Below are 25,001 nucleotides of genomic sequence, written 5' to 3' on the forward strand. Positions count from 1 at the left end.
TGAACAATGGAGAGCACAATGGGGCTTGAGATGTGCTTGTTACCTCAGGTGCTGTGTGATTGTGGACAAGGAGTGAAATGGACCAATTTGTGACCGCCCTTTCAATTTAAGACGTTCAAAACAGACGGAATTTGCATTCGTAATACCAGAGCATCGAAACTACTTGGAACTCTTGTGTATATGAACGTGTCCGCGCCTTTGTATTCTGGTACCTTCGCCGCTACAAACCAACCAACCATCGTGTCCGTGCACATCAGAGTCGCAAAGAATGGAGAATAGCCAGGCTTGGTCGTGTGTGTAGCTGTAGCTCAGTTGGCAGATCGTTCGCTTAGCGTGTGAACGGTCTCGGGTTCAAACCCCGGCTCCTCCATGTTTTGTGGTCAGTGCATGGTAAGTGTTGGTCGCAGCGAACATAAACGCACGCAAGAAGTTGCAAAACCAGCGTCACAGACTGATATGATGTATACTGTCATAAGGAGAGCAAGATGTAAGTGTGGGGACCGGCTGTTATCGTGGTGTCATCGAGTGCAGATCTGTCTTAGGTATCACGGCTTAACGTCATTGAAGTCTAGAGGTGGACAACACGTTCGTCTTACTCAGAGCGGTGTCTGAACTCTATTTTCGACGTTATGCGTGCCACTTTCATTGTGGCCAACTACGATTCGATACAGAATGCACGAAACCTGAAAGACACCCTCACTGATACATAGAGAGTAGTGTTTGTCTGTGGAATAATGGGAGTGCAAGGGTCTGTGACGTTGATATGACTGTATGTAGCACTACTAGTTATCGGGGGGGTGGGCGTAGCTCAGATGGTAGAGCGCTCGCTTAGCGTGCGAGAGGTACTGGGATCGATACCCAGCGCCTCCAGAAATTTTAACACACCTACATGCGCACCTTGCGATGCAAGTGGAATAATTCCCAACCGGCAGAGGTGTGTAGGCAGATACAAGCGAACGATTAGCATCCACAATTGCGCCGATTTCACGTAAATCCCACTGCACGTTCCCATTCTTTGCGTGCAGTCGGCTGCTACTGGTGTTGCTGGTTGTGACTGCTGATAACAGATGCCGTAGCAATCAATTCATGGAGTGAGTTGTATGTTTTGCGATAGTCTGTCTCTGACAACGAAAGCACAGGTGATACAGGTGCGAACACAGGAAGCTTGCAGTCCCTCGCTGCCTGCAGACACAGGGCAGCCACACTAGAAGAGCGGCCTAAGCCGTAGGCGAAATGTGCTCATTCGCTTTGGCGCGACGTCGAACTATAAATAAGGCTGTCACTAGCGTGAGCGTTGCGTGAGCGTCGTGTAAAGTCGGAAAAGTCATCTGCATGGGTGATTGCCAAGTTTGGGGAGCGTTTCGTAGTACGATCAGTGCAAAGGGGAAGCGGAAACTTGTTGTGTCCCAGTGTTTTGCAGTTGGACGACAAGAGTTTGACACAGTAGCAAAGAGCGAGGCACTGAGTTGGCATGAACAATGGAGAGCACAATGGGGCTTGAGATGTGCTTGTTACCTCAGGTGCTGTGTGATTGTGGACAAGGAGTGAAATGGACCAATTTGTGACCGCCCTTTCAATTTAAGACGTTCAAAACAGACGGAATTTGCATTCGTAACAACAGAGCATCGAAACTACTTGGAACTCTTGTGTATATGAACGTGTCCGCGCCTTTGTATTCTGGTACCTTCGCCGCTACAAACCAACCAACCATCGTGTCCGTGCACATCAGAGTCGCAAAGAATGGAGAATAGCCAGGCTTGGTCGTGTGTGTAGCTGTAGCTCAGTTGGCAGATCGTTCGCTTAGCGTGTGAACGGTCTCGGTTTCAAGCCCCGGCTCCTCCATGTTTTGTGGTCAGTGCATGGTAAGTGTTGGTCGCAGCGAACATAAACGCACGCAAGAAGTTGCAAAACCAGCGTCACAGACTGATATGATGTATACTGTCATAAGGAGACCAAGATGTAAGTGTGGGGACCGGCTGTTATCGTGGTGTCATCGAGTGCAGATCTGTCTTAGGTATCACGGCTTAACGTCATTGAAGTCTAGAGGTGGACAACACGTTCGTCTTACTCAGAGCGGTGTCTGAACTCTATTTTCGACGTTATGCGTGCCACTTTCATTGTGGCCAACTACGATTCGATACAGAATGCACGAAACCTGAAAGACACCCTCACTGATACATAGAGAGTAGTGTTTGTCTGCGGAATAATGGGAGTGCAAGGGTCTGTGACGTTGATATGACTGTATGTAGCACTACTAGTTATCGGGGGGGTGGGCGTAGCTCAGATGGTAGAGCGCTCGCTTAGCGTGCGAGAGGTACGGGGATCGATACCCAGCGCCTCCAGAATTTTTAACACACCTACATGCGCACCTTGCGATGCAAGTGGAATAATTCCCAACCGGCAGAGGTGTGTAGGCAGATACAAGCGAACGATTAGCATCCACAATTGCGCCGATTTCACGTAAATCCCACTGCACGTTCCCATTCTTTGCGTGCAGTCGGCTGCTACTGGTGTTGCTGGTTGTGACTGCTGATAACAGATGCCGTAGCAATCAATTCATGGAGTGAGTTGTATGTTTTGCGATAGTCTGTCTCTGACAACGAAAGCACAGGTGATATAGGTGCGAACACAGGAAGCTTGCAGCCCCTCGCTGCCTGCAGACACAGGGCAGCCACACTAGAAGAGCGGCCTAAGCCGTAGGCGAAATGTGCTCATTCGCTTTGGCGCGACGTCGAACTATAAATATGGCTGTCACTAGCGTGAGCGTTGCGTGAGCGTCGTGTTAAGTCGGAAAAGTCATCTGCATGGGTGATTGCCAAGTTTGGGGAGCGTTTCGTAGTACGATCAGTGCAAAGGGGAAGCGGAAACTTGTTGTGTCCCAGTGTTTTGCAGTTGGACGACAAGAGTTTGACACAGTAGCAAAGAGCGAGGCACTGAGTTGGCATGAACAATGGAGAGCACAATGGGGCTTGAGATGTGCTTGTTACCTCAGGTGCTGTGTGATTGTGGACAAGGAGTGAAATGGACCAATTTGTGACCGCCCTTTCAATTTAAGACGTACAAAACAGACGGAATTTGCATTCGTAATACCAGAGCATCGAAACTACTTGGAACTCTTGTGTATATGAACGTGTCCGCGCCTTTGTATTCTGGTACCTTCGCCGCTACAAACCAACCAACCATCGTGTCCGTGCACATCAGAGTCGCAAAGAATGGAGAATAGCCAGGCTTGGTCGTGTGTGTAGCTGTAGCTCAGTTGGCAGATCGTTCGCTTAGCGTGTGAACGGTCTCGGTTTCAAGCCCCGGCTCCTCCATGTTTTGTGGTCAGTGCATGGTAAGTGTTGGTCGCAGCGAACATAAACGCACGCAAGAAGTTGCAAATCCAGCGTCACAGACTGATATGATGTATACTGTCATAAGGAGAGCAAGATGTAAGTGTGGGGACCGGCTGTTATCGTGGTGTCATCGAGTGCAGATCTGTCTTAGGTATCACTGCTTAACGTCATTGAAGTCTAGAGGTGGACAACACGTTCGTCTTACTCAGAGCGGTGTCTGAACTCTATTTTCGACGTTATGCGTGCCACTTTCATTGTGGCCAACTACGATTCGATACAGAATGCACGAAACCTGAAAGACACCCCCACTGATACATAGAGAGTAGTGTTTGTCTGCGGAATAATGGGAGTGCAAGGGTCTGTGACGTTGATATGACTGTATGTAGCACTACTAGTTATCGGGGGGGGGTGGGCGTAGCTCAGATGGTAGAGCGCTCGCTTAGCGTGCGAGAGGTACTGGGATCGATACCCAGCTCCTCCAGAATTTTTAACACACCTACATGCGCACCTTGCGATGCAAGTGGAATAATTCCCAACCGGCAGAGGTGTGTAGGCAGATACAAGCGAACGATTAGCATCCACAATTGCGCCGATTTCACGTAAATCCCACTGCACGTTCCCATTCTTTGCGTGCAGTCGGCTGCTACTGGTGTTGCTGGTTGTGACTGCTGATAACAGATGCCGTAGCAATCAATTCATGGAGTGAGTTGTATGTTTTGCGATAGTCTGTCTCTGACAACGAAAGCACAGGTGATATAGGTGCGAACACAGGAAGCTTGCAGCCCCTCGCTGCCTGCAGACACAGGGCAGCCACACTAGAAGAGCGGCCTAAGCCGTAGGCGAAATGTGCTCATTCGCTTTGGCGCGACGTCGAACTATAAATAAGGCTGTCACTAGCGTGAGCGTTGCGTGAGCGTCGTGTTAAGTCGGAAAAGTCATCTGCATGGGTGATTGCCAAGTTTGGGGAGCGTTTCGTAGTACGATCAGTGCAAAGGGGAAGCGGAAACTTGTTGTGTCCCAGTGTTTTGCAGTTGGACGACAAGAGTTTGACACAGTAGCAAAGAGCGAGGCACTGAGTTGGCATGAACAATGGAGAGCACAATGGGGCTTGAGATGTGCTTGTTACCTCAGGTGCTGTGTGATTGTGGACAAGGAGTGAAATGGACCAATTTGTGACCGCCCTTTCAATTTAAGACGTTCAAAACAGACGGAATTTGCATTCGTAATACCAGAGCATCGAAACTACTTGGAACTCTTGTGTATATGAACGTGTCCGCGCCTTTGTATTCTGGTACCTTCGCCGCTACAAACCAACCAACCATCGTGTCCGTGCACATCAGAGTCGCAAAGAATGGAGAATAGCCAGGCTTGGTCGTGTGTGTAGCTGTAGCTCAGTTGGCAGATCGTTCGCTTAGCGTGTGAACGGTCTCGGTTTCAAGCCCCGGCTCCTCCATGTTTTGTGGTCAGTGCATGGTAAGTGTTGGTCGCAGCGAACATAAACGCACGCAAGAAGTTGCAAATCCAGCGTCACAGACTGATATGATGTATACTGTCATAAGGAGAGCAAGATGTAAGTGTGGGGACCGGCTGTTATCGTGGTGTCATCGAGTGCAGATCTGTCTTAGGTATCACTGCTTAACGTCATTGAAGTCTAGAGGTGGACAACACGTTCGTCTTACTCAGAGCGGTGTCTGAACTCTATTTTCGACGTTATGCGTGCCACTTTCATTGTGGCCAACTACGATTCGATACAGAATGCACGAAACCTGAAAGACACCCTCACTGATACATAGAGAGTAGTGTTTGTCTGCGGAATAATGGGAGTGCAAGGGTCTGTGACGTTGATATGAATGTATGTAGCACTACTAGTTATCGGGGGGGTGGGCGTAGCTCAGATGGTAGAGCGCTCGCTTAGCGTGCGAGAGGTACTGGGATCGATACCCAGCGCCTCCAGAATTTTTAACACACCTACATGCGCACCTTGCGATGCAAGTGGAATAATTCCCAACCGGCAGAGGTGTGTAGGCAGATACAAGCGAACGATTAGCATCCACAATTGCGCCGATTTCACGTAAATCCCACTGCACGTTCCCATTCTTTGCGTGCAGTCGGCTGCTACTGGTGTTGCTGGTTGTGACTGCTGATAACAGATGCCGTAGCAATCAATTCATGGAGTGAGTTGTATGTTTTGCGATAGTCTGTCTCTGACAACGAAAGCACAGGTGATATAGGTGCGAACACAGGAAGCTTGCAGCCCCTCGCTGCCTGCAGACACAGGGCAGCCACACTAGAAGAGCGGCCTAAGCCGTAGGCGAAATGTGCTCATTCGCTTTGGCGCGACGTCGAACTATAAATAAGGCTGTCACTAGCGTGAGCGTCGTGTAAAGTCGGAAAAGTCATCTGCATGGGTGATTGCCAAGTTTGGGGAGCGTTTCGTAGTACGATCAGTGCAAAGGGGAAGCGGAAACTTGTTGTGTCCCAGTGTTTTGCAGTTGGACGACAAGAGTTTGACACAGTAGCAAAGAGCGAGGCACTGAGTTGGCATGAACAATGGAGAGCACAATGGGGCTTGAGATGTGCTTGTTACCTCAGGTGCTGTGTGATTGTGGACAAGGAGTGAAATGGACCAATTTGTGACCGCCCTTTCAATTTAAGACGTTCAAAACAGACGGAATTTGCATTCGTAATACCAGAGCATCGAAACTACTTGGAACTCTTGTGTATATGAACGTGTCCGCGCCTTTGTATTCTGGTACCTTCGCCGCTACAAACCAACCAACCATCGTGTCCGTGCACATCAGAGTCGCAAAGAATGGAGAATAGCCAGGCTTGGTCGTGTGTGTAGCTGTAGCTCAGTTGGCAGATCGTTCGCTTAGCGTGTGAACGGTCTCGGTTTCAAGCCCCGGCTCCTCCATGTTTTGTGGTCAGTGCATGGTAAGTGTTGGTCGCAGCGAACATAAACGCACGCAAGAAGTTGCAAAACCAGCGTCACAGACTGATATGATGTATACTGTCATAAGGAGACCAAGATGTAAGTGTGGGGACCGGCTGTTATCGTGGTGTCATCGAGTGCAGATCTGTCTTAGGTATCACGGCTTAACGTCATTGAAGTCTAGAGGTGGACAACACGTTCGTCTTACTCAGAGCGGTGTCTGAACTCTATTTTCGACGTTATGCGTGCCACTTTCATTGTGGCCAACTACGATTCGATACAGAATGCACGAAACCTGAAAGACACCCTCACTGATACATAGAGAGTAGTGTTTGTCTGTGGAATAATGGGAGTGCAAGGGTCTGTGACGTTGATATGACTGTATGTAGCACTACTAGTTATCGGGGGGGTGGGCGTAGCTCAGATGGTAGAGCGCTCGCTTAGCGTGCGAGAGGTACTGGGATCGATACCCAGCGCCTCCAGAATTTTTAACACACCTACATGCGCACCTTGCGATGCAAGTGGAATAATTCCCAACCGGCAGAGGTGTGTAGGCAGATACAAGCGAACGATTAGCATCCACAATTGCGCCGATTTCACGTAAATCCCACTGCACGTTCCCATTCTTTGCGTGCAGTCGGCTGCTACTGGTGTTGCTGGTTGTGACTGCTGATAACAGATGCCGTAGCAATCAATTCATGGAGTGAGTTGTATGTTTTGCGATAGTCTGTCTCTGACAACGAAAGCACAGGTGATATAGGTGCGAACACAGGAAGCTTGCAGCCCCTCGCTGCCTGCAGACACAGGGCAGCCACACTAGAAGAGCGGCCTAAGCCGTAGGCGAAATGTGCTCATTCGCTTTGGCGCGACGTCGAACTATAAATAAGGCTGTCACTAGCGTGAGCGTCGTGTAAAGTCGGAAAAGTCATCTGCATGGGTGATTGCCAAGTTTGGGGAGCGTTTCGTAGTACGATCAGTGCAAAGGGGAAGCGGAAACTTGTTGTGTCCCAGTGTTTTGCAGTTGGACGACAAGAGTTTGACACAGTAGCAAAGAGCGAGGCACTGAGTTGGCATGAACAATGGAGAGCACAATGGGGCTTGAGATGTGCTTGTTACCTCAGGTGCTGTGTGATTGTGGACAAGGAGTGAAATGGACCAATTTGTGACCGCCCTTTCAATTTAAGACGTTCAAAACAGACGGAATTTGCATTCGTAATACCAGAGCATCGAAACTACTTGGAACTCTTGTGTATATGAACGTGTCCGCGCCTTTGTATTCTGGTACCTTCGCCGCTACAAACCAACCAACCATCGTGTCCGTGCACATCAGAGTCGCAAAGAATGGAGAATAGCCAGGCTTGGTCGTGTGTGTAGCTGTAGCTCAGTTGGCAGATCGTTCGCTTAGCGTGTGAACGGTCTCGGTTTCAAGCCCCGGCTCCTCCATGTTTTGTGGTCAGTGCATGGTAAGTGTTGGTCGCAGCGAACATAAACGCACGCAAGAAGTTGCAAAACCAGCGTCACAGACTGATATGATGTATACTGTCATAAGGAGAGCAAGATGTAAGTGTGGGGACCGGCTGTTATCGTGGTGTCATCGAGTGCAGATCTGTCTTAGGTATCACGGCTTAACGTCATTGAAGTCTAGAGGTGGACAACACGTTCGTCTTACTCAGAGCGGTGTCTGAACTCTATTTTCGACGTTATGCGTGCCACTTTCATTGTGGCCAACTACGATTCGATACAGAATGCACGAAACCTGAAAGACACCCTCACTGATACATAGAGAGTAGTGTTTGTCTGCGGAATAATGGGAGTGCAAGGGTCTGTGACGTTGATATGACTGTATGTAGCACTACTAGTTATCGGGGGGGTTGGGCGTAGCTCAGATGGTAGAGCGCTCGCTTAGCGTGCGAGAGGTACTGGGATCGATACCCAGCGCCTCCAGAATTTTTAACACACCTACATGCGCACCTTGCGATGCAAGTGGAATAATTCCCAACCGGCAGAGGTGTGTAGGCAGATACAAGCGAACGATTAGCATCCACAATTGCGCCGATTTCACGTAAATCCCACTGCACGTTCCCATTCTTTGCGTGCAGTCGGCTGCTACTGGTGTTGCTGGTTGTGACTGCTGATAACAGATGCCGTAGCAATCAATTCATGGAGTGAGTTGTATGTTTTGCGATAGTCTGTCTCTGACAACGAAAGCACAGGTGATATAGGTGCGAACACAGGAAGCTTGCAGCCCCTCGCTGCCTGCAGACACAGGGCAGCCACACTAGAAGAGCGGCCTAAGCCGTAGGCGAAATGTGCTCATTCGCTTTGGCGCGACGTCGAACTATAAATATGGCTGTCACTAGCGTGAGCGTTGCGTGAGCGTCGTGTTAAGTCGGAAAAGTCATCTGCATGGGTGATTGCCAAGTTTGGGGAGCGTTTCGTAGTACGATCAGTGCAAAGGGGAAGCGGAAACTTGTTGTGTCCCAGTGTTTTGCAGTTGGACGACAAGAGTTTGACACAGTAGCAAAGAGCGAGGCACTGAGTTGGCATGAACAATGGAGAGCACAATGGGGCTTGAGATGTGCTTGTTACCTCAGGTGCTGTGTGATTGTGGACAAGGAGTGAAATGGACCAATTTGTGACCGCCCTTTCAATTTAAGACGTACAAAACAGACGGAATTTGCATTCGTAATACCAGAGCATCGAAACTACTTGGAACTCTTGTGTATATGAACGTGTCCGCGCCTTTGTATTCTGGTACCTTCGCCGCTACAAACCAACCAACCATCGTGTCCGTGCACATCAGAGTCGCAAAGAATGGAGAATAGCCAGGCTTGGTCGTGTGTGTAGCTGTAGCTCAGTTGGCAGATCGTTCGCTTAGCGTGTGAACGGTCTCGGTTTCAAGCCCCGGCTCCTCCATGTTTTGTGGTCAGTGCATGGTAAGTGTTGGTCGCAGCGAACATAAACGCACGCAAGAAGTTGCAAATCCAGCGTCACAGACTGATATGATGTATACTGTCATAAGGAGAGCAAGATGTAAGTGTGGGGACCGGCTGTTATCGTGGTGTCATCGAGTGCAGATCTGTCTTAGGTATCACTGCTTAACGTCATTGAAGTCTAGAGGTGGACAACACGTTCGTCTTACTCAGAGCGGTGTCTGAACTCTATTTTCGACGTTATGCGTGCCACTTTCATTGTGGCCAACTACGATTCGATACAGAATGCACGAAACCTGAAAGACACCCCCACTGATACATAGAGAGTAGTGTTTGTCTGCGGAATAATGGGAGTGCAAGGGTCTGTGACGTTGATATGACTGTATGTAGCACTACTAGTTATCGGGGGGGGGTGGGCGTAGCTCAGATGGTAGAGCGCTCGCTTAGCGTGCGAGAGGTACTGGGATCGATACCCAGCTCCTCCAGAATTTTTAACACACCTACATGCGCACCTTGCGATGCAAGTGGAATAATTCCCAACCGGCAGAGGTGTGTAGGCAGATACAAGCGAACGATTAGCATCCACAATTGCGCCGATTTCACGTAAATCCCACTGCACGTTCCCATTCTTTGCGTGCAGTCGGCTGCTACTGGTGTTGCTGGTTGTGACTGCTGATAACAGATGCCGTAGCAATCAATTCATGGAGTGAGTTGTATGTTTTGCGATAGTCTGTCTCTGACAACGAAAGCACAGGTGATATAGGTGCGAACACAGGAAGCTTGCAGCCCCTCGCTGCCTGCAGACACAGGGCAGCCACACTAGAAGAGCGGCCTAAGCCGTAGGCGAAATGTGCTCATTCGCTTTGGCGCGACGTCGAACTATAAATAAGGCTGTCACTAGCGTGAGCGTTGCGTGAGCGTCGTGTTAAGTCGGAAAAGTCATCTGCATGGGTGATTGCCAAGTTTGGGGAGCGTTTCGTAGTACGATCAGTGCAAAGGGGAAGCGGAAACTTGTTGTGTCCCAGTGTTTTGCAGTTGGACGACAAGAGTTTGACACAGTAGCAAAGAGCGAGGCACTGAGTTGGCATGAACAATGGAGAGCACAATGGGGCTTGAGATGTGCTTGTTACCTCAGGTGCTGTGTGATTGTGGACAAGGAGTGAAATGGACCAATTTGTGACCGCCCTTTCAATTTAAGACGTTCAAAACAGACGGAATTTGCATTCGTAATACCAGAGCATCGAAACTACTTGGAACTCTTGTGTATATGAACGTGTCCGCGCCTTTGTATTCTGGTACCTTCGCCGCTACAAACCAACCAACCATCGTGTCCGTGCACATCAGAGTCGCAAAGAATGGAGAATAGCCAGGCTTGGTCGTGTGTGTAGCTGTAGCTCAGTTGGCAGATCGTTCGCTTAGCGTGTGAACGGTCTCGGTTTCAAGCCCCGGCTCCTCCATGTTTTGTGGTCAGTGCATGGTAAGTGTTGGTCGCAGCGAACATAAACGCACGCAAGAAGTTGCAAATCCAGCGTCACAGACTGATATGATGTATACTGTCATAAGGAGAGCAAGATGTAAGTGTGGGGACCGGCTGTTATCGTGGTGTCATCGAGTGCAGATCTGTCTTAGGTATCACTGCTTAACGTCATTGAAGTCTAGAGGTGGACAACACGTTCGTCTTACTCAGAGCGGTGTCTGAACTCTATTTTCGACGTTATGCGTGCCACTTTCATTGTGGCCAACTACGATTCGATACAGAATGCACGAAACCTGAAAGACACCCTCACTGATACATAGAGAGTAGTGTTTGTCTGCGGAATAATGGGAGTGCAAGGGTCTGTGACGTTGATATGAATGTATGTAGCACTACTAGTTATCGGGGGGGTGGGCGTAGCTCAGATGGTAGAGCGCTCGCTTAGCGTGCGAGAGGTACTGGGATCGATACCCAGCGCCTCCAGAATTTTTAACACACCTACATGCGCACCTTGCGATGCAAGTGGAATAATTCCCAACCGGCAGAGGTGTGTAGGCAGATACAAGCGAACGATTAGCATCCACAATTGCGCCGATTTCACGTAAATCCCACTGCACGTTCCCATTCTTTGCGTGCAGTCGGCTGCTACTGGTGTTGCTGGTTGTGACTGCTGATAACAGATGCCGTAGCAATCAATTCATGGAGTGAGTTGTATGTTTTGCGATAGTCTGTCTCTGACAACGAAAGCACAGGTGATATAGGTGCGAACACAGGAAGCTTGCAGCCCCTCGCTGCCTGCAGACACAGGGCAGCCACACTAGAAGAGCGGCCTAAGCCGTAGGCGAAATGTGCTCATTCGCTTTGGCGCGACGTCGAACTATAAATAAGGCTGTCACTAGCGTGAGCGTCGTGTAAAGTCGGAAAAGTCATCTGCATGGGTGATTGCCAAGTTTGGGGAGCGTTTCGTAGTACGATCAGTGCAAAGGGGAAGCGGAAACTTGTTGTGTCCCAGTGTTTTGCAGTTGGACGACAAGAGTTTGACACAGTAGCAAAGAGCGAGGCACTGAGTTGGCATGAACAATGGAGAGCACAATGGGGCTTGAGATGTGCTTGTTACCTCAGGTGCTGTGTGATTGTGGACAAGGAGTGAAATGGACCAATTTGTGACCGCCCTTTCAATTTAAGACGTTCAAAACAGACGGAATTTGCATTCGTAACAACAGAGCATCGAAACTACTTGGAACTCTTGTGTATATGAACGTGTCCGCGCCTTTGTATTCTGGTACCTTCGCCGCTACAAACCAACCAACCATCGTGTCCGTGCACATCAGAGTCGCAAAGAATGGAGAATAGCCAGGCTTGGTCGTGTGTGTAGCTGTAGCTCAGTTGGCAGATCGTTCGCTTAGCGTGTGAACGGTCTCGGTTTCAAGCCCCGGCTCCTCCATGTTTTGTGGTCAGTGCATGGTAAGTGTTGGTCGCAGCGAACATAAACGCACGCAAGAAGTTGCAAAACCAGCGTCACAGACTGATATGATGTATACTGTCATAAGGAGACCAAGATGTAAGTGTGGGGACCGGCTGTTATCGTGGTGTCATCGAGTGCAGATCTGTCTTAGGTATCACGGCTTAACGTCATTGAAGTCTAGAGGTGGACAACACGTTCGTCTTACTCAGAGCGGTGTCTGAACTCTATTTTCGACGTTATGCGTGCCACTTTCATTGTGGCCAACTACGATTCGATACAGAATGCACGAAACCTGAAAGACACCCTCACTGATACATAGAGAGTAGTGTTTGTCTGTGGAATAATGGGAGTGCAAGGGTCTGTGACGTTGATATGACTGTATGTAGCACTACTAGTTATCGGGGGGGTGGGCGTAGCTCAGATGGTAGAGCGCTCGCTTAGCGTGCGAGAGGTACTGGGATCGATACCCAGCGCCTCCAGAATTTTTAACACACCTACATGCGCACCTTGCGATGCAAGTGGAATAATTCCCAACCGGCAGAGGTGTGTAGGCAGATACAAGCGAACGATTAGCATCCACAATTGCGCCGATTTCACGTAAATCCCACTGCACGTTCCCATTCTTTGCGTGCAGTCGGCTGCTACTGGTGTTGCTGGTTGTGACTGCTGATAACAGATGCCGTAGCAATCAATTCATGGAGTGAGTTGTATGTTTTGCGATAGTCTGTCTCTGACAACGAAAGCACAGGTGATATAGGTGCGAACACAGGAAGCTTGCAGCCCCTCGCTGCCTGCAGACACAGGGCAGCCACACTAGAAGAGCGGCCTAAGCCGTAGGCGAAATGTGCTCATTCGCTTTGGCGCGACGTCGAACTATAAATAAGGCTGTCACTAGCGTGAGCGTCGTGTAAAGTCGGAAAAGTCATCTGCATGGGTGATTGCCAAGTTTGGGGAGCGTTTCGTAGTACGATCAGTGCAAAGGGGAAGCGGAAACTTGTTGTGTCCCAGTGTTTTGCAGTTGGACGACAAGAGTTTGACACAGTAGCAAAGAGCGAGGCACTGAGTTGGCATGAACAATGGAGAGCACAATGGGGCTTGAGATGTGCTTGTTACCTCAGGTGCTGTGTGATTGTGGACAAGGAGTGAAATGGACCAATTTGTGACCGCCCTTTCAATTTAAGACGTTCAAAACAGACGGAATTTGCATTCGTAATACCAGAGCATCGAAACTACTTGGAACTCTTGTGTATATGAACGTGTCCGCGCCTTTGTATTCTGGTACCTTCGCCGCTACAAACCAACCAACCATCGTGTCCGTGCACATCAGAGTCGCAAAGAATGGAGAATAGCCAGGCTTGGTCGTGTGTGTAGCTGTAGCTCAGTTGGCAGATCGTTCGCTTAGCGTGTGAACGGTCTCGGTTTCAAGCCCCGGCTCCTCCATGTTTTGTGGTCAGTGCATGGTAAGTGTTGGTCGCAGCGAACATAAACGCACGCAAGAAGTTGCAAAACCAGCGTCACAGACTGATATGATGTATACTGTCATAAGGAGAGCAAGATGTAAGTGTGGGGACCGGCTGTTATCGTGGTGTCATCGAGTGCAGATCTGTCTTAGGTATCACGGCTTAACGTCATTGAAGTCTAGAGGTGGACAACACGTTCGTCTTACTCAGAGCGGTGTCTGAACTCTATTTTCGACGTTATGCGTGCCACTTTCATTGTGGCCAACTACGATTCGATACAGAATGCACGAAACCTGAAAGACACCCTCACTGATACATAGAGAGTAGTGTTTGTCTGCGGAATAATGGGAGTGCAAGGGTCTGTGACGTTGATATGACTGTATGTAGCACTACTAGTTATCGGGGGGGTTGGGCGTAGCTCAGATGGTAGAGCGCTCGCTTAGCGTGCGAGAGGTACTGGGATCGATACCCAGCGCCTCCAGAATTTTTAACACACCTACATGCGCACCTTGCGATGCAAGTGGAATAATTCCCAACCGGCAGAGGTGTGTAGGCAGATACAAGCGAACGATTAGCATCCACAATTGCGCCGATTTCACGTAAATCCCACTGCACGTTCCCATTCTTTGCGTGCAGTCGGCTGCTACTGGTGTTGCTGGTTGTGACTGCTGATAACAGATGCCGTAGCAATCAATTCATGGAGTGAGTTGTATGTTTTGCGATAGTCTGTCTCTGACAACGAAAGCACAGGTGATATAGGTGCGAACACAGGAAGCTTGCAGCCCCTCGCTGCCTGCAGACACAGGGCAGCCACACTAGAAGAGCGGCCTAAGCCGTAGGCGAAATGTGCTCATTCGCTTTGGCGCGACGTCGAACTATAAATAAGGCTGTCACTAGCGTGAGCGTTGCGTGAGCGTCGTGTTAAGTCGGAAAAGTCATCTGCATGGGTGATTGCCAAGTTTGGGGAGCGTTTCGTAGTACGATCAGTGCAAAGGGGAAGCGGAAACTTGTTGTGTCCCAGTGTTTTGCAGTTGGACTACAAGAGTTTGACACAGTAGCAAAGAGCGAGGCACTGAGTTGGCATGAACAATGGAGAGCACAATGGGGCTTGAGATGTGCTTGTTACCTCAGGTGCTGTGTGATTGTGGACAAGGAGTGAAATGGACCAATTTGTGACCGCCCTTTCAATTTAAGACGTTCAAAACAGACGGAATTTGCATTCGTAATACCAGAGCATCGAAACTACTTGGAACTCTTGTGTATATGAACGTGTCCGCGCCTTTGTATTCTGGTACCTTCGCCGCTACAAACCAACCAACCATCGTGTCCGTGCACATCAGAGTCGCAAAGAATGGAGAATAGCCAGGCTTGGTCGTGTGTGTAGCTGTAGCTCAGTTGGCAGATCGTTCGCTTAGCGTGTGAACGGTCTCGGTTTCAAGCCCCGGCTCCTCCATGTTTTGTGGTCAGTGTATGGTAAGTGTTGGTCGCAGCGAACATAAACGCACGCAAGAAGTTGCAAATCCAGCGTCACAGACTGATATGATGTATACTGTCATAAGGAGAGCAAGATGTAAGTGTGGGGACCGGCTGTTATCGTGGTGTCATCGAGTGCAGATCTGTCTTAGGTATCACTGCTTAACGTCATTGAAGTCTAGAGGTGGACAACACGTTCGTCTTACTCAGAGCGGTGTCTGAACTCTATTTTCGACGTTATGCGTGCCACTTTCATTGTGGCCAACTACGATTCGATACAGAATGCACGAAACCTGAAAGACACCCTCACTGATACATAGAGAGTAGTGTTTGTCTGCGGAATAATGGGAGTGCAAGGGTCTGTGACGTTGATATGACTGTATGTAGCACTACTAGTTATCGGGGGGGGTGGGCGTAGCTCAGATGGTAGAGCGCTCGCTTAGCGTGCGAGAGGTACTGGGATCGATACCCAGCTCCTCCAGAATTTTTAACACACCTACATGCGCACCTTGCGATGCAAGTGGAATAATTCCCAACCGGCAGAGGTGTGTAGGCAGATACAAGCGAACGATTAGCATCCACAATTGCGCCGATTTCACGTAAATCCCACTGCACGTTCCCATTCTTTGCGTGCAGTCGGCTGCTACTGGTGTTGCTGGTTGTGACTGCTGATAACAGATGCCGTAGCAATCAATTCATGGAGTGAGTTGTATGTTTTGCGATAGTCTGTCTCTGACAACGAAAGCACAGGTGATATAGGTGCGAACACAGGAAGCTTGCAGCCCCTCGCTGCCTGCAGACACAGGGCAGCCACACTAGAAGAGCGGCCTAAGCCGTAGGCGAAATGTGCTCATTCGCTTTGGCGCGACGTCGAACTATAAATAAGGCTGTCACTAGCGTGAGCGTTGCGTGAGCGTCGTGTTAAGTCGGAAAAGTCATCTGCATGGGTGATTGCCAAGTTTGGGGAGCGTTTCGTAGTACGATCAGTGCAAAGGGGAAGCGGAAACTTGTTGTGTCCCAGTGTTTTGCAGTTGGACGACAAGAGTTTGACACAGTAGCAAAGAGCGAGGCACTGAGTTGGCATGAACAATGGAGAGCACAATGGGGCTTGAGATGTGCTTGTTACCTCAGGTGCTGTGTGATTGTGGACAAGGAGTGAAATGGACCAATTTGTGACCGCCCTTTCAATTTAAGACGTTCAAAACAGACGGAATTTGCATTCGTAATACCAGAGCATCGAAACTACTTGGAACTCTTCTGTATATGAACGTGTCCGCGCCTTTGTATTCTGGTACCTTCGCCGCTACAAACCAACCAACCATCGTGTCCGTGCACATCAGAGTCGCAAAGAATGGAGAATAGCCAGGCTTAGTCGTGTGTGTAGCTGTAGCTCAGTTGGCAGATCGTTCGCTTAGCGTGTGAACGGTCTCGGTTTCAAGCCCCGGCTCCTCCATGTTTTGTGGTCAGTGCATGGTAAGTGTTGGTCGCAGCGAACATAAACGCACGCAAGAAGTTGCAAATCCAGCGTCACAGACTGATATGATGTATACTGTCATAAGGAGAGCAAGATGTAAGTGTGGGGACCGGCTGTTATCGTGGTGTCATCGAGTGCAGATCTGTCTTAGGTATCACTGCTTAACGTCATTGAAGTCTAGAGGTGGACAACACGTTCGTCTTACTCAGAGCGGTGTCTGAACTCTATTTTCGACGTTATGCGTGCCACTTTCATTGTGGCCAACTACGATTCGATACAGAATGCACGAAACCTGAAAGACACCCTCACTGATACATAGAGAGTAGTGTTTGTCTGCGGAATAATGGGAGTGCAAGGGTCTGTGACGTTGATATGACTGTATGTAGCACTACTAGTTATCGGGGGGGTGGGCGTAGCTCAGATGGTAGAGCGCTCGCTTAGCGTGCGAGAGGTACTGGGATCGATACCCAGCGCCTCCAGAATTTTTAACACACCTACATGCGCACCTTGCGATGCAAGTGGAATAATTCCCAACCGGCAGAGGTGTGTAGGCAGATACAAGCGAACGATTAGCATCCACAATTGCGCCGATTTCACGTAAATCCCACTGCACGTTCCCATTCTTTGCGTGCAGTCGGCTGCTACTGGTGTTGCTGGTTGTGACTGCTGATAACAGATGCCGTAGCAATCAATTCATGGAGTGAGTTGTATGTTTTGCGATAGTCTGTCTCTGACAACGAAAGCACAGGTGATATAGGTGCGAACACAGGAAGCTTGCAGCCCCTCGCTGCCTGCAGACACAGGGCAGCCACACTAGAAGAGCGGCCTAAGCCGTAGGCGAAATGTGCTCATTCGCTTTGGCGCGACGTCGAACTATAAATAAGGCTGTCACTAGCGTGAGCGTCGTGTAAAGTCGGAAAAGTCATCTGCATGGGTGATTGCCAAGTTTGGGGAGCGTTTCGTAGTACGATCAGTGCAAAGGGGAAGCGGAAACTTGTTGTGTCCCAGTGTTTTGCAGTTGGACGACAAGAGTTTGACACAGTAGCAAAGAGCGAGGCACTGAGTTGGCATGAACAATGGAGAGCACAATGGGGCTTGAGATGTGCTTGTTACCTCAGGTGCTGTGTGATTGTGGACAAGGAGTGAAATGGACCAATTTGTGACCGCCCTTTCAATTTAAGACGTTCAAAACAGACGGAATTTGCATTCGTAATACCAGAGCATCGAAACTACTTGGAACTCTTGTGTATATGAACGTGTCCGCGCCTTTGTATTCTGGTACCTTCGCCGCTACAAACCAACCAACCATCGTGTCCGTGCACATCAGAGTCGCAAAGAATGGAGAATAGCCAGGCTTGGTCGTGTGTGTAGCTGTAGCTCAGTTGGCAGATCGTTCGCTTAGCGTGTGAACGGTCTCGGTTTCAAGCCCCGGCTCCTCCATGTTTTGTGGTCAGTGCATGGTAAGTGTTGGTCGCAGCGAACATAAACGCACGCAAGAAGTTGCAAATCCAGCGTCACAGACTGATATGATGTATACTGTCATAAGGAGAGCAAGATGTAAGTGTGGGGACCGGCTGTTATCGTGGTGTCATCGAGTGCAGATCTGTCTTAGGTATCACTGCTTAACGTCATTGAAGTCTAGAGGTGGACAACACGTTCGTCTTACTCAGAGCGGTGTCTGAACTCTATTTTCGACGTTATGCGTGCCACTTTCATTGTGGCCAACTACGATTCGATACAGAATGCACGAAACCTGAAAGACACCCTCACTGATACATAGAGAGTAGTGTTTGTCTGCGGAATAATGGGAGTGCAAGGGTCTGTGACGTTGATATGACTGTATGTAGCACTACTAGTTATCGGGGGGGTGGGCGTAGCTCAGATGGTAGAGCGCTCGCTTAGCGTGCGAGAGGTACTGGGATCGATACCCAGCGCCTCCAGAAATTTTAACACACCTACATGCGCACCTTGCGATGCAAGTGGAATAATTCCCAACCGGCAGAGGTGTGTAGGCAGATACAAGCGAACGATTAGCATCCACAATTGCGCCGATTTCACGTAAATCCCACTGCACGTTCCCATTCTTTGCGTGCAGTCGGCTGCTACTGGTGTTGCTGGTTGTGACTGCTGATAACAGATGCCGTAGCAATCAATTCATGGAGTGAGTTGTATGTTTCGCGATAGTCTGTCTCTGACAACGAAAGCACAGGTGATATAGGTGCGAACACAGGAAGCTTGCAGCCCCTCGCTGCCTGCAGACACAGGGCAGCCACACTAGAAGAGCGGCCTAAGCCGTAGGCGAAATGTGCTCATTCGCTTTGGCGCGACGTCGAACTATAAATAAGGCTGTCACTAGCGTGAGCGTCGTGTAAAGTCGGAAAAGTCATCTGCATGGGTGATTGCCAAGTTTGGGGAGCGTTTCGTAGTACGATCAGTGCAAAGGGGAAGCGGAAACTTGTTGTGTCCCAGTGTTTTGCAGTTGGACGACAAGAGTTTGACACAGTAGCAAAGAGCGAGGCACTGAGTTGGCATGAACAATGGAGAGCACAATGGGGCTTGAGATGTGCTTGTTACCTCAGGTGCTGTGTGATTGTGGACAAGGAGTGAAATGGACCAATTTGTGACCGCCCTTTCAATTTAAGACGTTCAAAACAGACGGAATTTGCATTCGTAATACCAGAGCATCGAAACTACTTGGAACTCTTGTGTATATGAACGTGTCCGCGCCTTTGTATTCTGGTACCTTCGCCGCTACAAACCAACCAACCATCGTGTCCGTGCACATCAGAGTCGCAAAGAATGGAGAATAGCCAGGCTTGGTCGTGTGTGTAGCTGTAGCTCAGTTGGCAGATCGTTCGCTTAGCGTGTGAACGGTCTCGGTTTCAAGCCCCGGCTCCTCCATGTTTTGTGGTCAGTGCATGGTAAGTGTTGGTCGCAGCGAACATAAACGCACGCAAGAAGTTGCAAATCCAGCGTCACAGACTGATATGATGTATACTGTCATAAGGAGAGCAAGATGTAAGTGTGGGGACCGGCTGTTATCGTGGTGTCATCGAGTGCAGATCTGTCTTAGGTATCACTGCTTAACGTCATTGAAGTCTAGAGGTGGACAACACGTTCGTCTTACTCAGAGCGGTATCTGAACTCTATTTTCGACGTTATGCGTGCCACTTTCATTGTGGCCAACTACGATTCGATACAGAATGCACGAAACCTGAAAGACACCCTCACTGATACATAGAGAGTAGTGTTTGTCTGCGGAATAATGGGAGTGCAAGGGTCTGTGACGTTGATATGACTGTATGTAGCACTACTAGTTATCGGGGGGGTGGGCGTAGCTCAGATGGTAGAGCGCTCGCTTAGCGTGCGAGAGGTACTGGGATCGATACCCAGCGCCTCCAGAATTTTTAACACACCTACATGCGCACCTTGCGATGCAAGTGGAATAATTCCCAACCGGCAGAGGTGTGTAGGCAGATACAAGCGAACGATTAGCATCCACAATTGCGCCGATTTCACGTAAATCCCACTGCACGTTCCCATTCTTTGCGTGCAGTCGGCTGCTACTGGTGTTGCTGGTTGTGACTGCTGATAACAGATGCCGTAGCAATCAATTCATGGAGTGAGTTGTATGTTTTGCGATAGTCTGTCTCTGACAACGAAAGCACAGGTGATATAGGTGCGAACACAGGAAGCTTGCAGCCCCTCGCTGCCTGCAGACACAGGGCAGCCACACTAGAAGAGCGGCCTAAGCCGTAGGCGAAATGTGCTCATTCGCTTTGGCGCGACGTCGAACTATAAATAAGGCTGTCACTAGCGTGAGCGTTGCGTGAGCGTCGTGTAAAGTCGGAAAAGTCATCTGCATGGGTGATTGCCAAGTTTGGGGAGCGTTTCGTAGTACGATCAGTGCAAAGGGGAAGCGGAAACTTGTTGTGTCCCAGTGTTTTGCAGTTGGACGACAAGAGTTTGACACAGTAGCAAAGAGCGAGGCACTGAGTTGGCATGAACAATGGAGAGCACAATGGGGCTTGAGATGTGCTTGTTACCTCAGGTGCTGTGTGATTGTGGACAAGGAGTGAAATGGACCAATTTGTGACCGCCCTTTCAATTTAAGACGTTCAAAACAGACGGAATTTGCATTCGTAATACCAGAGCATCGAAACTACTTGGAACTCTTGTGTATATGAACGTGTCCGCGCCTTTGTATTCTGGTACCTTCGCCGCTACAAACCAACCAACCATCGTGTCCGTGCACATCAGAGTCGCAAAGAATGGAGAATAGCCAGGCTTGGTCGTGTGTGTAGCTGTAGCTCAGTTGGCAGATCGTTCGCTTAGCGTGTGAACGGTCTCGGTTTCAAGCCCCGGCTCCTCCATGTTTTGTGGTCAGTGCATGGTAAGTGTTGGTCGCAGCGAACATAAACGCACGCAAGAAGTTGCAAAACCAGCGTCACAGACTGATATGATGTATACTGTCATAAGGAGAGCAAGATGTAAGTGTGGGGACCGGCTGTTATCGTGGTGTCATCGAGTGCAGATCTGTCTTAGGTATCACGGCTTAACGTCATTGAAGTCTAGAGGTGGACAACACGTTCGTCTTACTCAGAGCGGTGTCTGAACTCTATTTTCGACGTTATGCGTGCCACTTTCATTATGGCCAACTACGATTCGATACAGAATGCACGAAACCTGAAAGACACCCTCACTGATACATAGAGAGTAGTGTTTGTCTGCGGAATAATGGGAGTGCAAGGGTCTGTGACGTTGATATGACTGTATGTAGCACTACTAGTTATCGGGGGGGGGTGGGCGTAGCTCAGATGGTAGAGCGCTCGCTTAGCGTGCGAGAGGTACTGGGATCGATACCCAGCGCCTCCAGAATTTTTAACACACCTACATGCGCACCTTGCGATGCAAGTGGAATAATTCCCAACCGGCAGAGGTGTGTAGGCAGATACAAGCGAACGATTAGCATCCACAATTGCGCCGATTTCACGTAAATCCCACTGCTCGTTCCCATTCTTTGCGTGCAGTCGGCTGCTACTGGTGTTGCTGGTTGTGACTGCTGATAACAGATGCCGTAGCAATCAATTCATGGAGTGAGTTGTATGTTTTGCGATAGTCTGTCTCTGACAACGAAAGCACAGGTGATATAGGTGCGAACACAGGAAGCTTGCAGCCCCTCGCTGCCTGCAGACACAGGGCAGCCACACTAGAAGAGCGGCCTAAGCCGTAGGCGAAATGTGCTCATTCGCTTTGGCGCGACGTCGAACTATAAATAAGGCTGTCACTAGCGTGAGCGTCGTGTAAAGTCGGAAAAGTCATCTGCATGGGTGATTGCCAAGTTTGGGGAGCGTTTCGTAGTACGATCAGTGCAAAGGGGAAGCGGAAACTTGTTGTGTCCCAGTGTTTTGCAGTTGGACGACAAGAGTTTGACACAGTAGCAAAGAGCGAGGCACTGAGTTGGCATGAACAATGGAGAGCACAATGGGGCTTGAGATGTGCTTGTTACCTCAGGTGCTGTGTGATTGTGGACAAGGAGTGAAATGGACCAATTTGTGACCGCCCTTTCAATTTAAGACGTTCAAAACAGACGGAATTTGCATTCGTAATACCAGAGCATCGAAACTACTTGGAACTCTTGTGTATATGAACGTGTCCGCGCCTTTGTATTCTGGTACCTTCGCCGCTACAAACCAACCAACCATCGTGTCCGTGCACATCAGAGTCGCAAAGAATGGAGAATAGCCAGGCTTGGTCGTGTGTGTAGCTGTAGCTCAGTTGGCAGATCGTTCGCTTAGCGTGTGAACGGTCTCGGTTTCAAGCCCCGGGTCCTCCATGTTTTGTGGTCAGTGTATGGTAAGTGTTGGTCGCAGCGAACATAAACGCACGCAAGAAGTTGCAAATCCAGCGTCACAGACTGATATGATGTATACTGTCATAAGGAGAGCAAGATGTAAGTGTGGGGACCGGCTGTTATCGTGGTGTCATCGAGTGCAGATCTGTCTTAGGTATCACTGCTTAACGTCATTGAAGTCTAGAGGTGGACAACACGTTCGTCTTACTCAGAGCGGTGTCTGAACTCTATTTTCGACGTTATGCGTGCCACTTTCATTGTGGCCAACTACGATTCGATACAGAATGCACGAAACCTGAAAGACACCCTCACTGATACATAGAGAGTAGTGTTTGTCTGCGGAATAATGGGAGTGCAAGGGTCTGTGACGTTGATATGACTGTATGTAGCACTACTAGTTATCGGGGGGGGTGGGCGTAGCTCAGATGGTAGAGCGCTCGCTTAGCGTGCGAGAGGTACTGGGATCGATACCCAGCTCCTCCAGAATTTTTAACACACCTACATGCGCACCTTGCGATGCAAGTGGAATAATTCCCAACCGGCAGAGGTGTGTAGGCAGATACAAGCGAACGATTAGCATCCACAATTGCGCCGATTTCACGTAAATCCCACTGCACGTTCCCATTCTTTGCGTGCAGTCGGCTGCTACTGGTGTTGCTGGTTGTGACTGCTGATAACAGATGCCGTAGCAATCAATTCATGGAGTGAGTTGTATGTTTTGCGATAGTCTGTCTCTGACAACGAAAGCACAGGTGATATAGGTGCGAACACAGGAAGCTTGCAGCCCCTCGCTGCCTGCAGACACAGGGCAGCCACACTAGAAGAGCGGCCTAAGCCGTAGGCGAAATGTGCTCATTCGCTTTGGCGCGACGTCGAACTATAAATAAGGCTGTCACTAGCGTGAGCGTTGCGTGAGCGTCGTGTTAAGTCGGAAAAGTCATCTGCATGGGTGATTGCCAAGTTTGGGGAGCGTTTCGTAGTACGATCAGTGCAAAGGGGAAGCGGAAACTTGTTGTGTCCCAGTGTTTTGCAGTTGGACGACAAGAGTTTGACACAGTAGCAAAGAGCGAGGCACTGAGTTGGCATGAACAATGGAGAGCACAATGGGGCTTGAGATGTGCTTGTTACCTCAGGTGCTGTGTGATTGTGGACAAGGAGTGAAATGGACCAATTTGTGACCGCCCTTTCAATTTAAGACGTTCAAAACAGACGGAATTTGCATTCGTAATACCAGAGCATCGAAACTACTTGGAACTCTTGTGTATATGAACGTGTCCGCGCCTTTGTATTCTGGTACCTTCGCCGCTACAAACCAACTAACCATCGTGTCCGTGCACATCAGAGTCGCAAAGAATGGAGAATAGCCAGGCTTGGTCGTGTGTGTAGCTGTAGCTCAGTTGGCAGATCGTTCGCTTAGCGTGTGAACGGTCTCGGTTTCAAGCCCCGGCTCCTCCATGTTTTGTGGTCAGTGCATGGTAAGTGTTGGTCGCAGCGAACATAAACGCACGCAAGAAGTTGCAAATCCAGCGTCACAGACTGATATGATGTATACTGTCATAAGGAGAGCAAGATGTAAGTGTGGGGACCGGCTGTTATCGTGGTGTCATCGAGTGCAGATCTGTCTTAGGTATCACTGCTTAACGTCATTGAAGTCTAGAGGTGGACAACACGTTCGTCTTACTCAGAGCGGTGTCTGAACTCTATTTTCGACGTTATGCGTGCCACTTTCATTGTGGCCAACTACGATTCGATACAGAATGCACGAAACCTGAAAGACACCCTCACTGATACATAGAGAGTAGTGTTTGTCTGCGGAATAATGGGAGTGCAAGGGTCTGTGACGTTGATATGACTGTATGTAGCACTACTAGTTATCGGGGGGGGGGGGGGGGGGGTGGGCGTAGCTCAGATGGTAGAGCGCTCGCTTAGCGTGTGAGAGGTACTGGGATCGATACCCAGCTCCTCCAGAATTTTTAACACACCTACATGCGCACCTTGCGATGCAAGTGGAATAATTCCCAACCGGCAGAGGTGTGTAGGCAGATACAAGCGAACGATTAGCATCCACAATTGCGCCGATTTCACGTAAATCCCACTGCACGTTCCCATTCTTTGCGTGCAGTCGGCTGCTACTGGTGTTGCTGGTTGTGACTGCTGATAACAGATGCCGTAGCAATCAATTCATGGAGTGAGTTGTATGTTTTGCGATAGTCTGTCTCTGACAACGAAAGCACAGGTGATATAGGTGCGAACACAGGAAGCTTGCAGCCCCTCGCTGCCTGCAGACACAGGGCAGCCACACTAGAAGAGCGGCCTAAGCCGTAGGCGAAATGTGCTCATTCGCTTTGGCGCGACGTCGAACTATAAATAAGGCTGTCACTAGCGTGAGCGTTGCGTGAGCGTCGTGTTAAGTCGGAAAAGTCATCTGCATGGGTGATTGCCAAGTTTGGGGAGCGTTTCGTAGTACGATCAGTGCAAAGGGGAAGCGGAAACTTGTTGTGTCCCAGTGTTTTGCAGTTGGACGACAAGAGTTTGACACAGTAGCAAAGAGCGAGGCACTGAGTTGGCATGAACAATGGAGAGCACAATGGGGCTTGAGAT

At 49.4% G+C, this 25,001-nt stretch overlaps 11 non-coding genes across 11 annotated transcripts; all 11 read left to right on the plus strand.

Moving 5' to 3' along the window:
- Nucleotides 1-796: 796 nt before the first annotated feature.
- On the plus strand, nt 797-870 carry Trnaa-agc (transfer RNA alanine (anticodon AGC)). Its single transcript has one exon. It is a non-coding gene; the product is annotated as a tRNA-Ala (tRNA).
- A 4,344-nt stretch (nt 871-5,214) lies between these two features.
- On the plus strand, nt 5,215-5,288 carry Trnaa-agc (transfer RNA alanine (anticodon AGC)). Its single transcript has one exon. It is a non-coding gene; the product is annotated as a tRNA-Ala (tRNA).
- A 1,387-nt stretch (nt 5,289-6,675) lies between these two features.
- Trnaa-agc (transfer RNA alanine (anticodon AGC)) lies at nt 6,676-6,749 on the plus strand. Its single transcript has one exon. It is a non-coding gene; the product is annotated as a tRNA-Ala (tRNA).
- A 1,385-nt stretch (nt 6,750-8,134) lies between these two features.
- Trnaa-agc (transfer RNA alanine (anticodon AGC)) lies at nt 8,135-8,211 on the plus strand. Its single transcript has one exon. It is a non-coding gene; the product is annotated as a tRNA-Ala (tRNA).
- Nucleotides 8,212-11,083: 2,872 nt separating this feature from the next.
- On the plus strand, nt 11,084-11,157 carry Trnaa-agc (transfer RNA alanine (anticodon AGC)). Its single transcript has one exon. It is a non-coding gene; the product is annotated as a tRNA-Ala (tRNA).
- A 1,387-nt stretch (nt 11,158-12,544) lies between these two features.
- On the plus strand, nt 12,545-12,618 carry Trnaa-agc (transfer RNA alanine (anticodon AGC)). Its single transcript has one exon. It is a non-coding gene; the product is annotated as a tRNA-Ala (tRNA).
- Nucleotides 12,619-14,003: 1,385 nt separating this feature from the next.
- Nucleotides 14,004-14,080, plus strand: Trnaa-agc (transfer RNA alanine (anticodon AGC)). Its single transcript has one exon. It is a non-coding gene; the product is annotated as a tRNA-Ala (tRNA).
- Nucleotides 14,081-16,951: 2,871 nt separating this feature from the next.
- Trnaa-agc (transfer RNA alanine (anticodon AGC)) lies at nt 16,952-17,025 on the plus strand. The gene has a single exon. It is a non-coding gene; the product is annotated as a tRNA-Ala (tRNA).
- A 1,387-nt stretch (nt 17,026-18,412) lies between these two features.
- Nucleotides 18,413-18,486, plus strand: Trnaa-agc (transfer RNA alanine (anticodon AGC)). The gene has a single exon. It is a non-coding gene; the product is annotated as a tRNA-Ala (tRNA).
- Nucleotides 18,487-19,873: 1,387 nt separating this feature from the next.
- Trnaa-agc (transfer RNA alanine (anticodon AGC)) lies at nt 19,874-19,947 on the plus strand. The gene has a single exon. It is a non-coding gene; the product is annotated as a tRNA-Ala (tRNA).
- Nucleotides 19,948-21,347: 1,400 nt separating this feature from the next.
- On the plus strand, nt 21,348-21,421 carry Trnaa-agc (transfer RNA alanine (anticodon AGC)). The gene has a single exon. It is a non-coding gene; the product is annotated as a tRNA-Ala (tRNA).
- Nucleotides 21,422-25,001: the final 3,580 nt, after the last annotated feature.

Source organism: Schistocerca gregaria, chromosome 3, assembly GCF_023897955.1.
Source record: "Schistocerca gregaria isolate iqSchGreg1 chromosome 3, iqSchGreg1.2, whole genome shotgun sequence".
In the NCBI taxonomy this organism is placed as follows: Eukaryota; Metazoa; Arthropoda; class Insecta; order Orthoptera; family Acrididae; genus Schistocerca; species Schistocerca gregaria.